Genomic DNA, 14,959 nt, shown 5'->3' on the forward strand with positions numbered 1-14,959 from the left:
GGAGGAGGTAGGAGGAGGTAGGAGGGATTGCCACACACACAGCAGGGGAACAGCTGACGTTACTGAACCCCAATAACAGAGGAGGGACTGTTGACTGTGCGTACAGCACTTCTGGACGGCAACTGGCGGTGTTGGAGCCCAGGGACAGGTGGAGGAGGAGGAGGTTGGAGGAGGTAGGAGGGATTGCCACACACACAGCAGGGGAACAGCTGACGTTACTGAACCCCAATAACAGAGGAGGGACTGTTGACTGTGCGTACAGCACTTCTGGACGGCAACTGGCGGTGTTGGAGCCCAGGGACAGGTGGAGGAGGAGGAGGTTGGAGGAGGTAGGAGGGATTGCCACACACACAGCAGGGGAACAGCTGACGTTACTGAACCCCAATAACAGAGGAGCGACTGTTGGGACTGTGCGTACAGCACTACCAGGCAACAACTAGCGGTGTTGGAGCCCAGGGACAGGTGGAAAAGCAGAGGAACACAATGTAGGCCGAAGCCTGAGAAAGTCGAAAGGGAACCTTTAACCCCCCCCCAAGGCGTTTGTAGCTGAAAGAGCCAGCTTGTGCAGCACAAAAGATGCAAAAGGAAAAGGTGGCTCTTTTCATCATGCTCCTTGCAAACACAGAACTAAACACTTATAAAATGTGTCCCCTGCAACCGTAAAACCGTCCCGGAGGTGGGACTTTCCTTCGTAATGTGACGCAGCCCAGCCGTCATTCCTACCCCCCCGGCGCCGCGCACCGGCTCCTCAGCGTTGTTTTATTCCGTCCAGGAGCCTGCGCTGTTATGTTATCCCGTGGCCAGGCACACTTAGCGCTGCCCGTCTTCTGGCATCATTTGGTGTCTGGATGGCTGCGCCTGTGGCATGCTCTTAGGGACCAGCTGACACCGAACAGTCTGAAGAAGCCATAGGGAAATGAGTGAGAGGTGGAGGTTCAGATATGCACTGCGCATGTCCATGGATCCCAGGCCCCCAGTGGGATTAAATCAGAAGACACTGCGAGGCGGGCTCTCTGCCAGCGCGGCCGCACAGGCGCAGCCATCCAGACACCAAATGATGCCAGAAGACGGGCAGCGCTAAGTGTGCCTGGCCACGGGATAACATAACAGCGCAGGCTCCTGGACGGAATAAAACAACGCTGAGGAGCCGGTGCGCGGCGCCGGGGGGGGTAGGAATGACGGCTGGGCTGCGTCACATTACGAAGGAAAGTCCCACCTCCGGGACGGTTTTACGGTATCAGTGGACACATTTTATAAGTGTTAAGTTCTGCGTGTGCAAGGAGCTAAACAAAAATAGCTACCTTTTCCTTGGGCAGCATTACTGCTGCACAAGGTGGCTCTTTCAGTAACAAACGCCTTGGGGGGGGGGGGGACAGATTCCCTTACATTTCAGTTGTTGTGTCAGCGTGGCGGTCGCATGACACATTGCCGGCTACACAGCTGGGGATCAGCTGACGTTACTGAAACCCAATAACACTGGGTCGTATGTTTTGACTGTGCAGACGGCACGTCTGAGCCTCAACTGGCGGTGTTGGAGCCCAGGAATTTAAGTTCAGGTGGTAGAAAGATGAACACAACAGGAGACCTGGATAACGTATACAGTGACCTAATTATTCAATCAGGAGGAGGAGTGGCAAATTCCGGCGAGATCCAGGCCTTGTTCATTTTCAGGAAAGTAAGCCGGTCAACGTTATCGGAGGATAGTCGCATGCGACGGTCAGTTAGTACACCACCTGCAGCACTAAAGACACGTTCCGATAATACACTGGCCGCAGGGCAAGACAGCACCTCCAATGCATACTGGCTTAGCTCTGGCCATGTATCCAGCTTTGAGACCCAAAACTTGAAAGGGGAAGAGCCGTCTGGGAGTACAGCAAGAGGGCAAGACATGTAGTCTGTCACCATCTGACGGAACCGTTGCCTCCTGCTGACTGGAGCCGTCTGTGATGGTGTAGACTTTTGTGGCGGGCACAGAAAACTGTGCCACAGTTCGGCCATACTGGTCTTGCCTTGGGCAGAGGCACTGCTTCTGCTCCCTCTTTGTGCAGAGCCTCCACCACGGCCTGGACGCACTGAGCTGCTTTGGAATGCACTAGCAGCACTTCTCTCAGTTGGAATGGAGAAGATGATGGAATTGACCAGTGTGTCTTGGTACTCCCGCATTTTTCGCTCCCGGTTCAACGGTGTGATGAGGCTTTCTACGTTGTCCCGGTAGCGAGGATCGAGGAGGGTGAACACCCAATAATCAGACATGTTGAGAATGTGGGCGATGCGGCGGTCGTTTCTCAGGCACTGCAGCATGTAATCCACCATGTGCTGCAGACTGCCAACTGCCCAAGAAACGCTGTCCCCTGCTGGAGGCGTGATCTCTGCCCGCTCGTCATCACCCCACCCTCGCTGTACACACTGAGTACTGGACAATTGTGTAACTCCCTCCTCTGGACGGATGTCTTCCTCCTCCATTGACTCCTCCTCATCCTCCTCACAAACGGTCCCCTGCCTACGCGTTTGTGAGGAACCACGTGGCGCTGACTGTCCAGAAGATGATGGAAATGGTGAATCCTCATCCTCCACCTCTTCCACAACATCATCCCTTAGCGCTTGCAGTGATTTTTCAAGCAGGCAGATAAGGGGGACAGTCATGCTGACTAGTGCATCATCTGCACTCGCCATCCGCGTGGAATAATCAAAGGGACGCAAAACCTGGCAGACGTCATTCATAGTGGCCCACTCTGTGGTTGTGAAGTCTGTACGGCGCTGACTGCGACTTTTTTGCGCCTGAAGCAGCTGGTACTCCATTACAGCTTGCTGCTGCTCACACAACCGCTCCAACATATGTAACGTGGAATTCCACCTGGTAGGTAGGTCACATATGATGCGATGTTCCGGCAGGCGGTGTCGGCGCTGCAGAGCCGCAATGCGCGCTTTTGCCGTGCTGGAACGCCGCAAGTGAGCACACTCTAGGCGGACCTTGTGCAGCAGTGCATCAAGATCCGGATAGTCCCTCAAAAAGCTCTGCACGACCAAATTGAGCACATGTGCCAGACATGGGATGTGAGTGAGGTTGCCGAGGCCCAGAGCTGCCACCAGATTTCGGCCATTATCACACACTACCATGCCTGGCTGGAGATTCGCTGGCACAAACCACACATCGCTCTCCTGCTTGATGGCATTCCAGAGCTCCTGCGCTGTGTGGCTACGATTCCCCAAGAAAATTAATTTCAAGACGGCCTGTTGACGTTTGGCCACGGCTGTGCTCATGTCGGTCGTAACAGGTACACGTTCATCACGGGTCCATGTGGAGGTGGACTGTGACGGCTCCTGCAGCGATGATTCTGAGGAACTGGTGTAAGAGGAGGAGTCAATGCGTACAGAATGGATTCCTGCAATCCTTGGAGTGGGCAGGACACGTCCTGCGCCACTCGCACGGTCTGTACCCGGCTCAACGACATTAACCCAATGGGCAGTGAGGGAAAGGTATCGCCCCTGTCCATGTTGACTGGTCCACGCATCGGTGGTGAGGTGGACCTTGCTACTGACGGCGTTCAGTAGCGCGTGTTTTATGTGTCCCTCCACATGCTTCTGCAGGGCAGGGACGGCTTGCCTGCTGAAGTAAAAGCGGCTGGGCACATTGTACTGTGGGACTGCCAATGACATCAAGTCACGGAAGCTGTCAGTCTCCACCAGCCTGAATGACAGCATTTCCAGTGACAGAAGTTTGGCAATGCCTGCAGTCAGAGCCTGTGCTCGTGGGTGGTTTGACGAGAAAGGCCGCCTTTTCTCCCATGCCTGTACTACCGATGGCTGTAGACTGGGCTGGGAGTGTGTGGATGACTGGGAAAGTGGCGCTGCGGGTGGAATTACAGCGGGTCTCTGGACAACAGGGGCAGAGGTTCTTCCACGGCGATCCTGGGAGGACGCCGAACCAGCTGCGTGTGAGGTAGAGGAAGAGGCAACACGAGCTGAAGAGGTGGTAGCTGCCGCTGTTGGTTGGCCTACCTCTTCAGTGTGTTTTTCTAACTCCGCCGGGTGCCTGTTGCGCACATGTTTCCACATGTTGGAGGTATTGAGGTTGCTGACATTTTTCCCTCTTTTGACTTTTTGATGACACACGTTGCATCTGACATAGCAAATGTCATCTGCAACTGTGTCAAAAAAGGACCAGGCACTGCAAGTCTTGGGAGCGCCCTTTTTGGCTTTTGGAAGAGACATGCTCCTAACGGGTGCCAAAGCGGAGGCTGCAGGATCCGCAGTCTTCCCCCTCCCTCTCCCTCTTTGGGCCGTACGGGGAATCTCTTCCTCAGAGCTGCTCCCACCACCTTCCTGTCCCTCACGCCAAGATGGGTCGAGGACCTCATCATCTACACTACCCTCTGCCCCCAACTGCTCCTCCTGGGTAGTCTCAGCAGCAGAGCACGCACCAGTAAGTGGCACCTGAGTGTCATCATCAGCTGATGCGGCCTGCGATGTGGTGACCGGAGCCACTGGCCCACCCGCCTCTTCAGAGGAAGACAGAAAAAGCTGTTGGGCATCACTGCACCCTGCCTCTTCTTCCATTTCTCCAATGCTGCTTGGCTGGCCCCCTGTTTCCAAGCCAAGAGATTCAGAGAACAGAAGTAGAGACGGCTCCTGTCCTGGGCTCTCTGTCTGCCTGGGCAATTTGGCAGGTGGTGAAGAGACAGATGGCTGCTCTCCAGTGCTCTGTGTCTGAGAGGATGTGGCACTAATGGAAGTTGATGCATTAGCTGCCATCCATCCGACAACAGCTTCAATTTGTTCTTCACGCAGCAGCGGTGTACGGCGCTCGGACACAAAGCTTCGCATGAACGACTGTTGCCTGGTGAAAGTGGGTGCTGATGAGTCACCGGTGCCCGCAGCAGGCACAGAATCCCCACGTCCCCTCCCTGCTCCGCGACGGCTCCCACGCCCCCGTGCCTTACTCACTGCCTTCTTCATCTTGGTTGACTGATAAAGATAAGCAGAAAAGTACTAACGGATTTGTGTGCTTATTCCTGAGCAACTCCTCCTAACAGGTATAAGAAGCACTAATTATCTAAAGTGTGGACTAGACTTTAATATGAGCTAATGTGGCCTACAGAAATGTAAAGTGGTGTAACTGGTGTGTTTGGTGAACTTTATTATTTATTTATTTTTTGGGGGCTGAACTGACAACAGATAGAGCTGCAGTCACACGGAGACCGTGCAGACAGACGTAAACGGCGCTACAAGGCCCAAAAACCCTCCTCTACTTTATCCTATGTAGTGTTTTTCCACAAATTAGCTGGAGACGGGTGGAAAGACACTAATAGGATTTTTTTGAATAAATTAGCAGCAGACTACACTATTTGGAAAAAAAAGAAAATTGATTTGGCGGTATGACGCAGTGAAAAACCCTGAGCTGGAGACAACCAGGCTATAGCTGCTCACAGATTACAGGGCGAGCTGCAGTCACACGGAGACCGTGCAGACAGCCGTAAACGGCGCTGCAAGGCCCAAAAACCCTCCTCTACTTTATCCTATGTAGTGTTTTTCCACAAATTAGCTGGAGACGGGTGGAAAGACACTAATAGGATTTTTTTAAATTAATTAGCAGCAGACTACACTACTTTGAAAAAAAAGAAAATTGATTTGGCAGTATGACGCAGTGAAAAACCCTGAGCTGGAGACAACCAGGCTATAGCTGCTCACAGATTACAGGGCGAGCTGCAGTCACACGGAGACCGTGCAGACAGCCGTAAACGGCGCTGCAAGGCCCAAAAACCCTCCTCTACTTTATCCTATGTAGTGTTTTTCCACAAATTAGCTGGAGACGGGTGGAAAGACACTAATAGGATTTTTTTAAATTAATTAGCAGCAGACTACACTACTTTGAAAAAAAAGAAAATTGATTTGGCGGTATGACGCAGTGAAAAACCCTGAGCTGGAGACAACCAGGCTACAGCTGCTCACAGATTACAGGGCGAGCTGCAGTCACACGGAGACCGTGCAGACAGCCGTAAACGGCGCTGCAAGGCCCAAAAACCCTCCTCTACTTTATCCTATGTAGTGTTTTTCCACAAATTAGCTGGAGACGGGTGGAAAGACACTAATAGGATTTTTTAAAATTAATTAGCAGCAGACTACACTACTTTGAAAAAAAAGAAAATTGATTTGGCGGTATGACGCAGTGAAAAACCCTGAGCTGGAGACAACCAGGCTACAGCTGCTCACAGATTACAGGGCGAGCTGCAGTCACACGGAGACCGTGCAGACAGCCGTAAACGGCGCTGCAAGGCCCAAAAACCCTCCTCTACTTTATCCTATGTAGTGTTTTTCCACAAATTAGCTGGAGACGGGTGGAAAGACACTAATAGGATTTTTTTGAATAAATTAGCAGCAGACTACACTACTTGGGAAAAAAAAAAAAAAAAGGAACAGTATGAGGCAATGAACCACCCTCCCTGAACTGAATACAACCAACTATGGATGGCCTATGTGGCTGCACTCAGACTGGAGACTGGGCTGCACTCACACACACACACACACAGACCCTGCAGATCGCTGTGAAAACAGCGCTACAAGGCAAAAGCAAGGTGAATAGTAGGTGAACACAGCGGTTGCTAAATTAGCCTTTGGAAAGCACAAAGAAGCAAATCGCTATCTCTAAACTGTCCCTCAGTCAGCAAACAGCGTCCTGTCACTAACTGAATTCACAGCAGAGTGATCGCAAAATGGCGCCAGCGACTTTTAAACTGCATCATGACATCATTACACCAGCCAATCACAGCCTTGCCAGTAGTTTCATGCCCTCCATGCTAAACAGGATGTGCCCACACTTGGAATCAATCTCATTGGCTGAATTTCTGCTTTTTGAATCTTAGAACTTCCGATTCCGGTATCCGATACGCGGCAAGTATCGGAATCCCGGTATCGGAATTCCGATACCGCAAGTATCGGCCGATACCCGATACTTGCGGTATCGGAATGCTCAACACTATTTGTTACATATGGTTTTTCTTGCTAAGTTCTAGTCCAGCTTGCTAACATGAAACTATCTGGCTAGCTGGAAGCTCTGGGGGTGCAGAGTGGCACCACCGCATCGTGAGTCGGTGCGGGGGTATTTTTTGCACACTCTTCGTGGTTTTTGTAGCTTTTTGTGTTGACCGCAAAGATCCCTTTTCTATCCTCAATCTGTTTAGTTAGACTGGCCTCTCTTTGCTGAAACCTGTCTCATCCTGTGTTTGTGATTTCCTCTTATCTCACAGTCAATACTTGTGGGGGGCTGCTTTTACCTTTGGGAAAAATTTCTCTGAGGCAAGTGAGGCTTTGTTTCCTTTCTTTAGGGGAAGTTAGCTCTTAGGCTGTGAAGAGGCGTCTAGGCACAGTCAGGCACGCTCCACGGCTATTTCTAGTTGTGTTTATAGGAGTAGGGTTTGCGGTCAGCAGAGTTCCCATTTCCCCAGAGCTCGTCCCGATTCCGTGTTTAACTATCAGGTCATTTCTGGTGCACCTAACCACCAGGTCCATAACACAGATCCTGCAAATGTGCTCGCAGGATGCGTTTTTTACCCATAGACTTGTATTAGCGATGGATCGTGACAGATGGCCACACATCGCGTCCGTCGTGCAACGGATCCGTCATGTTTTGGCGGACCGTCGGCACGAAAAAAACATTCAAGTGAACTTTTTTGTCTGTCGCGGCTGCCATTTTCTACCGCGCATGCGCGGCCGAAACTCTGCCCCCTCCTCCCTGGACTTCAGAATGGGAAGCGGATGCATTGAGAAACTGCATCCGCTGCCCACGTCGTGCAAAAATTTCACAACGTGCGTCAGTATGTCGGCCCGACGCATGGCGATGGACCCGTAATGACGCAAGTATGAAAGAGGCTTAATGAGCGTTTAATTTAAAAAAAAAAAAAAATGCTGTGGGCTCCCGCACAATTTTCTGCACCAGAGGGGGAAAGCCGATGGCCGATATTTGTAGCCTGCTATGAATATCAGCCCGCAGCTGTCTGCATAGCCTTTACTGACTATTAAAATAGGGGGACTCCCCCCAAAAAATGACGTGGGGTCCCCCTATATTTTATAGCCAGAAAGGGGATGCAGACAGCTGCGGGCTGATATTCATAGCCTAGAGAGGGGCCATGGATATTGGCCCCCCTGGCTACAAATACCAGTCCGCAGCCGCCCCAGAAATGGCGCACTTAGCCCCTCTGTTCCCACTCCCGTGTAGTGGTGAGATATGGTGTAATAAGGGGTTAATGTCACCTTGCTATTGTAAGGTGACATTTAGCCGGGTTAATAACGGAGAGGCGTCAATAAGACGCCTATCCATTATTAATCCAATACTAGTAAAGGGTTAATAAAATACACACATTAGGAAAACATTATTTTAATATTCTTCATTTAACCATACTTGCCATACTTCAGCAAATGCAAAAAACATAAAATAATAAACCATATACTACCTGTCTGCCATAGTCCCATTAATAACGAGTGTCCCACGACGATCTCCCCTATAGAACAGTGACATCGGGTGATGTCACTGCTCTATAGGACCTTCAGAGACACACTGACAGGAGACAATGGCTTCTGCAGTGCATCACTGAACAATAGTAACCTCTCAGAGTCTCACTTTATGGCAATTGCTGCGTAGGAAAATTTCTCACACAGCAATGCCAAAAGTGAGACTAGGGACTATTTTTTTACAGCGGCGGAGGAATACAGTGCGGAAGGATACCTTCCTCCATCATTGTATTCCTGGAGCCCCTATAGAGCGGTCGCATCAGCTGATGCTACCGTTCTCCACGGGAGATTGTCGTGGGACACTCGTGGATTTCTGCGGATCAGAAAATATATTGGTTGTTTGTTATTTTAATATTTTTTACAGGTGACACTGGCTTCGGGGATCAAAATGACAAGTGATGGTCAGTATGTACTCTATGTTTATGTACTGTATGTCTCTATGTATTGTATGTAATGTATGAATGTATTGTATTTTGTATGTATGTAGTATGTATGTAGTATGCATGTAGTATGTATGCAATATGTATGTAGCATGTTATATGTATGTAGTATGTATGCATGTATGTTGTTTGTAGCATTTTTTTTTTTCATTTAACACATTAGCTGGATGATGGGACTACAACTTTCCCATCATTGGCTAATGTGTCAATGTGTCAATCGCTGCCATTGTAGCAGGCATAGCCCAATGGGACTTGTAGTCCCATCGGATGATGCCTGCACACCCGCACAGACCCACGGCAGGCCGCACAGACCCCCCAAGAGGCCCCGACAGACCCCCGGCAGGCTGCACAGACCCCCGGCAGGCCACACAGACCCCAGAGAGGCCCATACAGACCCCCGGCAGGCCGCGTAGACGCCCGGCAGGCTGCACAGACACCCCGAGAGGCCTGTACAGACCCCTGGCAGGCCGCCCAGACCCCTGAGAGGCCCGTACAGACACCTGGCAGGCCGCACAGACACCTGGCCGGCCGCACAGACCCCCGAGAGGCCCGTGCAGACCCCCGGCAGGCCCGCACAGACCCACCCATGGTCACGCACAGACCCCGCCCGCACACACAGACGTAGTCTCCGCCCACGCACCGCCCACACTCCATTAAAGTGCAACATTGCACTATAGGAACTTCCAATTCCGGTATCTGATATCTTAAAAATATCGGAACTCAGTATCAGATATCCGATACAGCGAATATCGGCCGATACCCGATATTTGCAGTATTGGAATGCTCAACGCTATTTATGAGGTAATAACTCTGGAACACTTCCATGCTTTCTGGTGATTCTGGCAATGTTTTCTCGAGACATATTGTTCTTCATGATAGTGGTAAAATTTCTTTGATATGACTTGCGTTTATTTGTAAAAAAAATGGAAATTTGATGAAGATTTTTAACATTTTGCCTTTTTCCTTAAATCAGTTAAACCTTTTCCCTTAAATCACAGCGATATGTCACACAAAATACTTAATATGTAACATTCCCCATATGTCTACTTTCATCATCACAATTTTGGAACCAATTTTTTTTTGTTAGGGAGTTATAAGGGTTAAAATTTGACCAGCGATTTCTCATTTTTTACTACATTTTTTTTTTTTTTTTTTTTTTTAGGGACCACATCACATGCTCAAAACCACATTCAAGAAGTTAATCTATCAACCCTTCAGGTGCTTCACAGGAATTTTTGGAATGTTTAAAAAAAAACATTTACATTTAACTTTTTTTTCACAAAAAACTTACTTCAGATCCAATTTGTTTTATTTTACGAAGGGTAACAGGAGAAATTGGACCCAAAAAGTTGTTAGACAATATGTCCTGAGTACGCCGATACCCCATATGTGGGGGGTAAACCACTGTTTGTGCGCATGGCAGACTTGGAAGTGAAGGAGCGCCGTTTTACTTTTCTATGCAAAATTGGCTGGAATTGAGATAGGACGCCATGTCACGTTTGGAGAGCCCCTGATGTGCCTAAACAGTGGAAAGTCCCAACAATTGGCCCCATTTTGGAAAGTAGACCCCCTAAGAAACATCTCAATGTGTGGTGAGCACTTTGAATTCCAAAGTGCTTCACAGAAGTTTAAAATGTAGAACCTTAAAAATAAAAATATCGTATTTACTCAAATTCAAAAATCTTTTTCCCCAATTTTTTATTTTCCCAAGGGAAACAGGAGAAATTGGATCCACAAAGTTGTTGTGCAATTTTTCCGGAGTATTCAGATACCCGATATCTGGGGGAGAACCACCGTTTTGGCACATGGCAGAGCTCGGAAAGGAAGGAGCACCATTTTGGAATGCAGATTTTAGATGGGATGGTCTGCGAGCGTCATGTTGCATTTGCAGAGCCCCTGATGTACCTAAACAATGAACCCCCAAAAGTGACCCTATATTGTAAAGTAGACTCCAAGGAACTTATATAGATGTGTTGTGAGAACTTTGAACCCCCAAGTGTTTTATTAAAGTTTATGAAAATAAACTGTGCCGTGAAAATAAAAAAATAATATTTTTTTCCACAAAAATGATTTTTTTTGCCCCCAGTTTTCTATTTTCCCAAGGGTTACAGGAGAAATTGGATCCCAAAAGTTGTTGTGCAATTTGTCCTGAGTACGCTGATGTCCCATATGTAGGAAAAAACTACTGTTTGGGCACACATTGGGGCTCGAAAGGGAAGTAGTGGTGCTTTGGAATGCAAACTGAGGAAATGGTCTGCGGGCGTCATGTTGCATTTACAGAGCCACTGATGTGTCTAAACAGTAGAAATCCCCCACAAGTGACCTCATTTTGGAAACTAGACCCCCCAAGAAACTTATATAGATGTGTTATGAGAACTTTGAACCCCCAAGTGTTTCACTAAAGTTTATAATGCAGAGTCGTGGAAATACAAAATCATTTTTTTCCCACAAAAATGATTTTTTAGCCAGCAATTTTTATTTTCCCAAGGGTAAAAAGAGAAATTGGACTTCAAACTTTATTGTGCCGTTTATCCTGAGTACGCTGATACCCCATATGTGGGCATAAACCACTGTGTCACGGGGCAGAAACAGGAAAACAGGAGATGAGGAATCTGGGCCCCTGAACTGCCCCTCAGGCTAAGGGAAGACCTGTCTTTCCTTAACTTGGGGGTACCCTTGAAGGTAGGGAGGCCCAAGTCACCGACCTTTCCCTGTCTTTTAATAAACCCTGAACGAAACTCCCACCCCAGGAGGTGAACAGTGTAAACAGCACCACAAAGCAATAAACAGGAATAAACAATATGAGAGTGAGGAAAATACAATACAAAAAGGTGAATGCTCAAACTACAAAGTAACAAAACTCCGAACTTAGCTTGTGCATGCCGCTGCAGACTCCACAACACAGAAAGTAGAGCAACTGAGCTCCAAACACCAGACTTGGCTGACACCAGGGAGCTGCTACTGCGAGGTTGATCTCCAGAAGGACCTGTATAACCAACAGTCAGCTGATGCACCAGGTGAACTTATAAAGGATGGTGGGAGTGGTCACAAACATCAGCTGACCCAGCAGTAATGCAATGAAATAACACCAGTGGCCACCGGGGGGAGAACTGCATTAACCCACGATGACCAGAAAGGAAAAAAGGTTTAAATCAGATGGAAACCAGATCTGCCACAGATCCAAACATGGATCGTGACAGTACCCCCCTTTCAATGAGTGGCCTCTGGACACTCAACATCAGACCTCACCAAACCTACCTACGGTGAGGATGCCTCGATTCACCAGAGTTCACCTCGGCAGTCAGCTGACTCTCAGGTTTATGGCAAACGTGGCCTGATGAAAATGCCAGCAACGTAGGCTCCGGAGGCGCCACAAATCTCCAGAGCGCCGACCTGGGGAATGAGTTGTGTACATGCATAACTGGGGGTAACTCCAACTGAAAAGTTCCTCGGCTGAGAATGGCCGACACCTGATATGGCCCAATAACCTTTGAACTCCAGGTCCCAGTTGCACACTTCCACCTGATGTTTTTGGTGGACACCCATACATACTCATTCACACACAGGTCCGGACCTGAACGTTTATGTTCACGCATGCGTCTGCCACAAGATGGTGAACTCTTTACAGAACCGACAACAGAGGCGTCCCCCTGTGTCGCCAAACTCACTCCTCCACTATGCATCGAGGGAACCACCACCCTCCTCTGACCCCTCCTCCTAAGAGGTCTCTGACATACCGGGTTAGAATGTAGTGAGGGTAGAGTCTTGCCCCTACTCCCTTCAAGCACCTCTACTGCCCCCACTGGAGAAGAATGGGTAGGTTGTAGAAGGACGGCAGAGATCGTAGTTTCCGGGCAGCAGTCCTCACACGACTGACCCCAGCTGACTACTTCTCTGGACCGCCAGTCTAAGACCGGGTTGTGTTTTTTCAACCAAGGGAGACCTAAGACCATGGGAGTTGGTATGCCCTCCAAGACGCAGCATGACAGGGACTCTTCATGACAAGCCCCTATATGCAGATGTATATTGTCTATGACTTGGGTAATGCTCCCCTGGCTGAGCAGGGCAGAGTCAATGGCCTGGACGCTTAGAGGTTTAGCTAGCGACCTACTCATCAGGCCATGGGTCTGGACAAAATGAGCATCCACCAAATTGACTCCTGCTCCACTGTTCACAAGCACCGGAACATTCTCAGTTACCCCACCAACAACCACCTCAGCAGGTAAGGTACACTGAGATGAGAAAATGGAGGAAATATAGACTCCCTGGTTGCTTCCTTCCACACAACCAGGGGGACGCGGCTTTTTACATGGAACAGGAATTTTGGCGCGAGCTGGGCAGACATTGATAAAATGACCAGTCTGTCCACAGTAAAAACATGTCCCCACACCACGGCGAACCCCAGACAACCCCGTTTGGGAACCAACTCCTCCCACCTGCATGGGTTTGTCTGCCTGGTCAGGTGTGTCCTCCTCCCTAGCAAGGACTACAGGGGGCACATTTGGTGTATTGTCATGATTTCCCCAATGGCAGGGAAATCAAAAATAACGAACGAACTAGCTCTCGGGTGATGGGAACTAAAGTGACCGTGACCTGAACCTGACACAACACTGGAAGTAGCCGGGGAGTGTTTCCCACGATGCCCTAGACACCACGCGCCAGCCGGAGATCCAACTACCCCTATCAGAGGAATACACAGGCCTGCCTCACCTCCAGAGATGAACCCCAAAAGGAGACAGCAGCCCCCCACAAATACCGACGGCGAGTCAAGAGGAAAAGACACACGCAGAACGAACAGCAGATCTAGCACAGTGAGGTCCGCTTTCTAGACAGCAGAAGTACAGGAAAGAGTTACTTCACGGTCAACTTCAAAACACTACTCAAAAACACCATCCCGAAATTACTTCAAAACTCCAGTGACAACTCATGCCACTGGAGTGGCAATTTCAGTCCACGAGAGCTTCCAGCCACAGAGAGTCACATTGCAGATAGCTGGACAAAAATAGCATAAACAAGAAACAAAATTCAACTTAGCTGAACAGGAGCTTGAGGCAGGAGAATGCAACAGAATGCTACTGATACATTGATGGCCGGCATAGGACCAGCAGCCAAGCAGCCTTAAATAGGAAACTCCCCTAATGGGTGGCAACAGGTGATCAAGGATAGAAGAAGGCAAATAAGTGGCACTACCATAAAACACCACCGGGGGAGCCCACAAACAGAATTCACAACAGTACCCCCCCCTTAAGGAGGGGGCACCGAACCCTCACCAGAACCACCAGGGCGATCTGGATGAGCACTATGAAATGCACGAACCAAATCAGGAGCATGAACATCAGATGCTGTCACCCAAGAATTATCCTCCTGACCATAGCCTTTCCACTTAACCAGATACTGAAGTTTCCGTCTGGAAACACGGGAGTCCAAGATCTTTTCCACCACATACTCCAATTCACCCTCAACCAGCACAGGAGCAGGAGGATCAGCAGAAGGAACAACCGGCACCTCATACCTCCGCAATAATGACCGATGAAAAACATTATGAATAGTAAAAGATGCTGGGAGGTCCAAACGAAAGGACACAGGATTGAGAACCTCCAGAATCCTATAAGGGCCGATAAACCGAGGCTTAAACTTAGGAGACGAGACCTTCATAGGAACAAATCGAGAAGACAACCAAACCAGGTCCCCAACACAAAGACGAGGACCGACACGCCGATGACGATTAGTGAACTGTTGAGTCTTCTCCTGGGACAACTTCAGATTGTCCACAACCTGTCCCCAAATCTGATGTATTCTATCAACCACAACATCTACTCCAGGACAATCCGAAGACTCCAATTGACCGGACGAAAAGCGAGGGTGAAACCCTGAATTACAAAAAAATGGAGAAACCAAAGTGGCAGAACTAGCCCGATTGTTAAGGGCAAACTCTGCCAATGGCAAAAAATCAAGCCAATCGTCCTGATCAGCGGACACAAAACACCTCAAGTAAGTCTCCAAGGTCTGATTAG

The sequence above is a fragment of the Ranitomeya variabilis genome, chromosome 2, assembly GCF_051348905.1.
Source record: "Ranitomeya variabilis isolate aRanVar5 chromosome 2, aRanVar5.hap1, whole genome shotgun sequence".
Taxonomy (NCBI): domain Eukaryota; kingdom Metazoa; phylum Chordata; class Amphibia; order Anura; family Dendrobatidae; genus Ranitomeya; species Ranitomeya variabilis.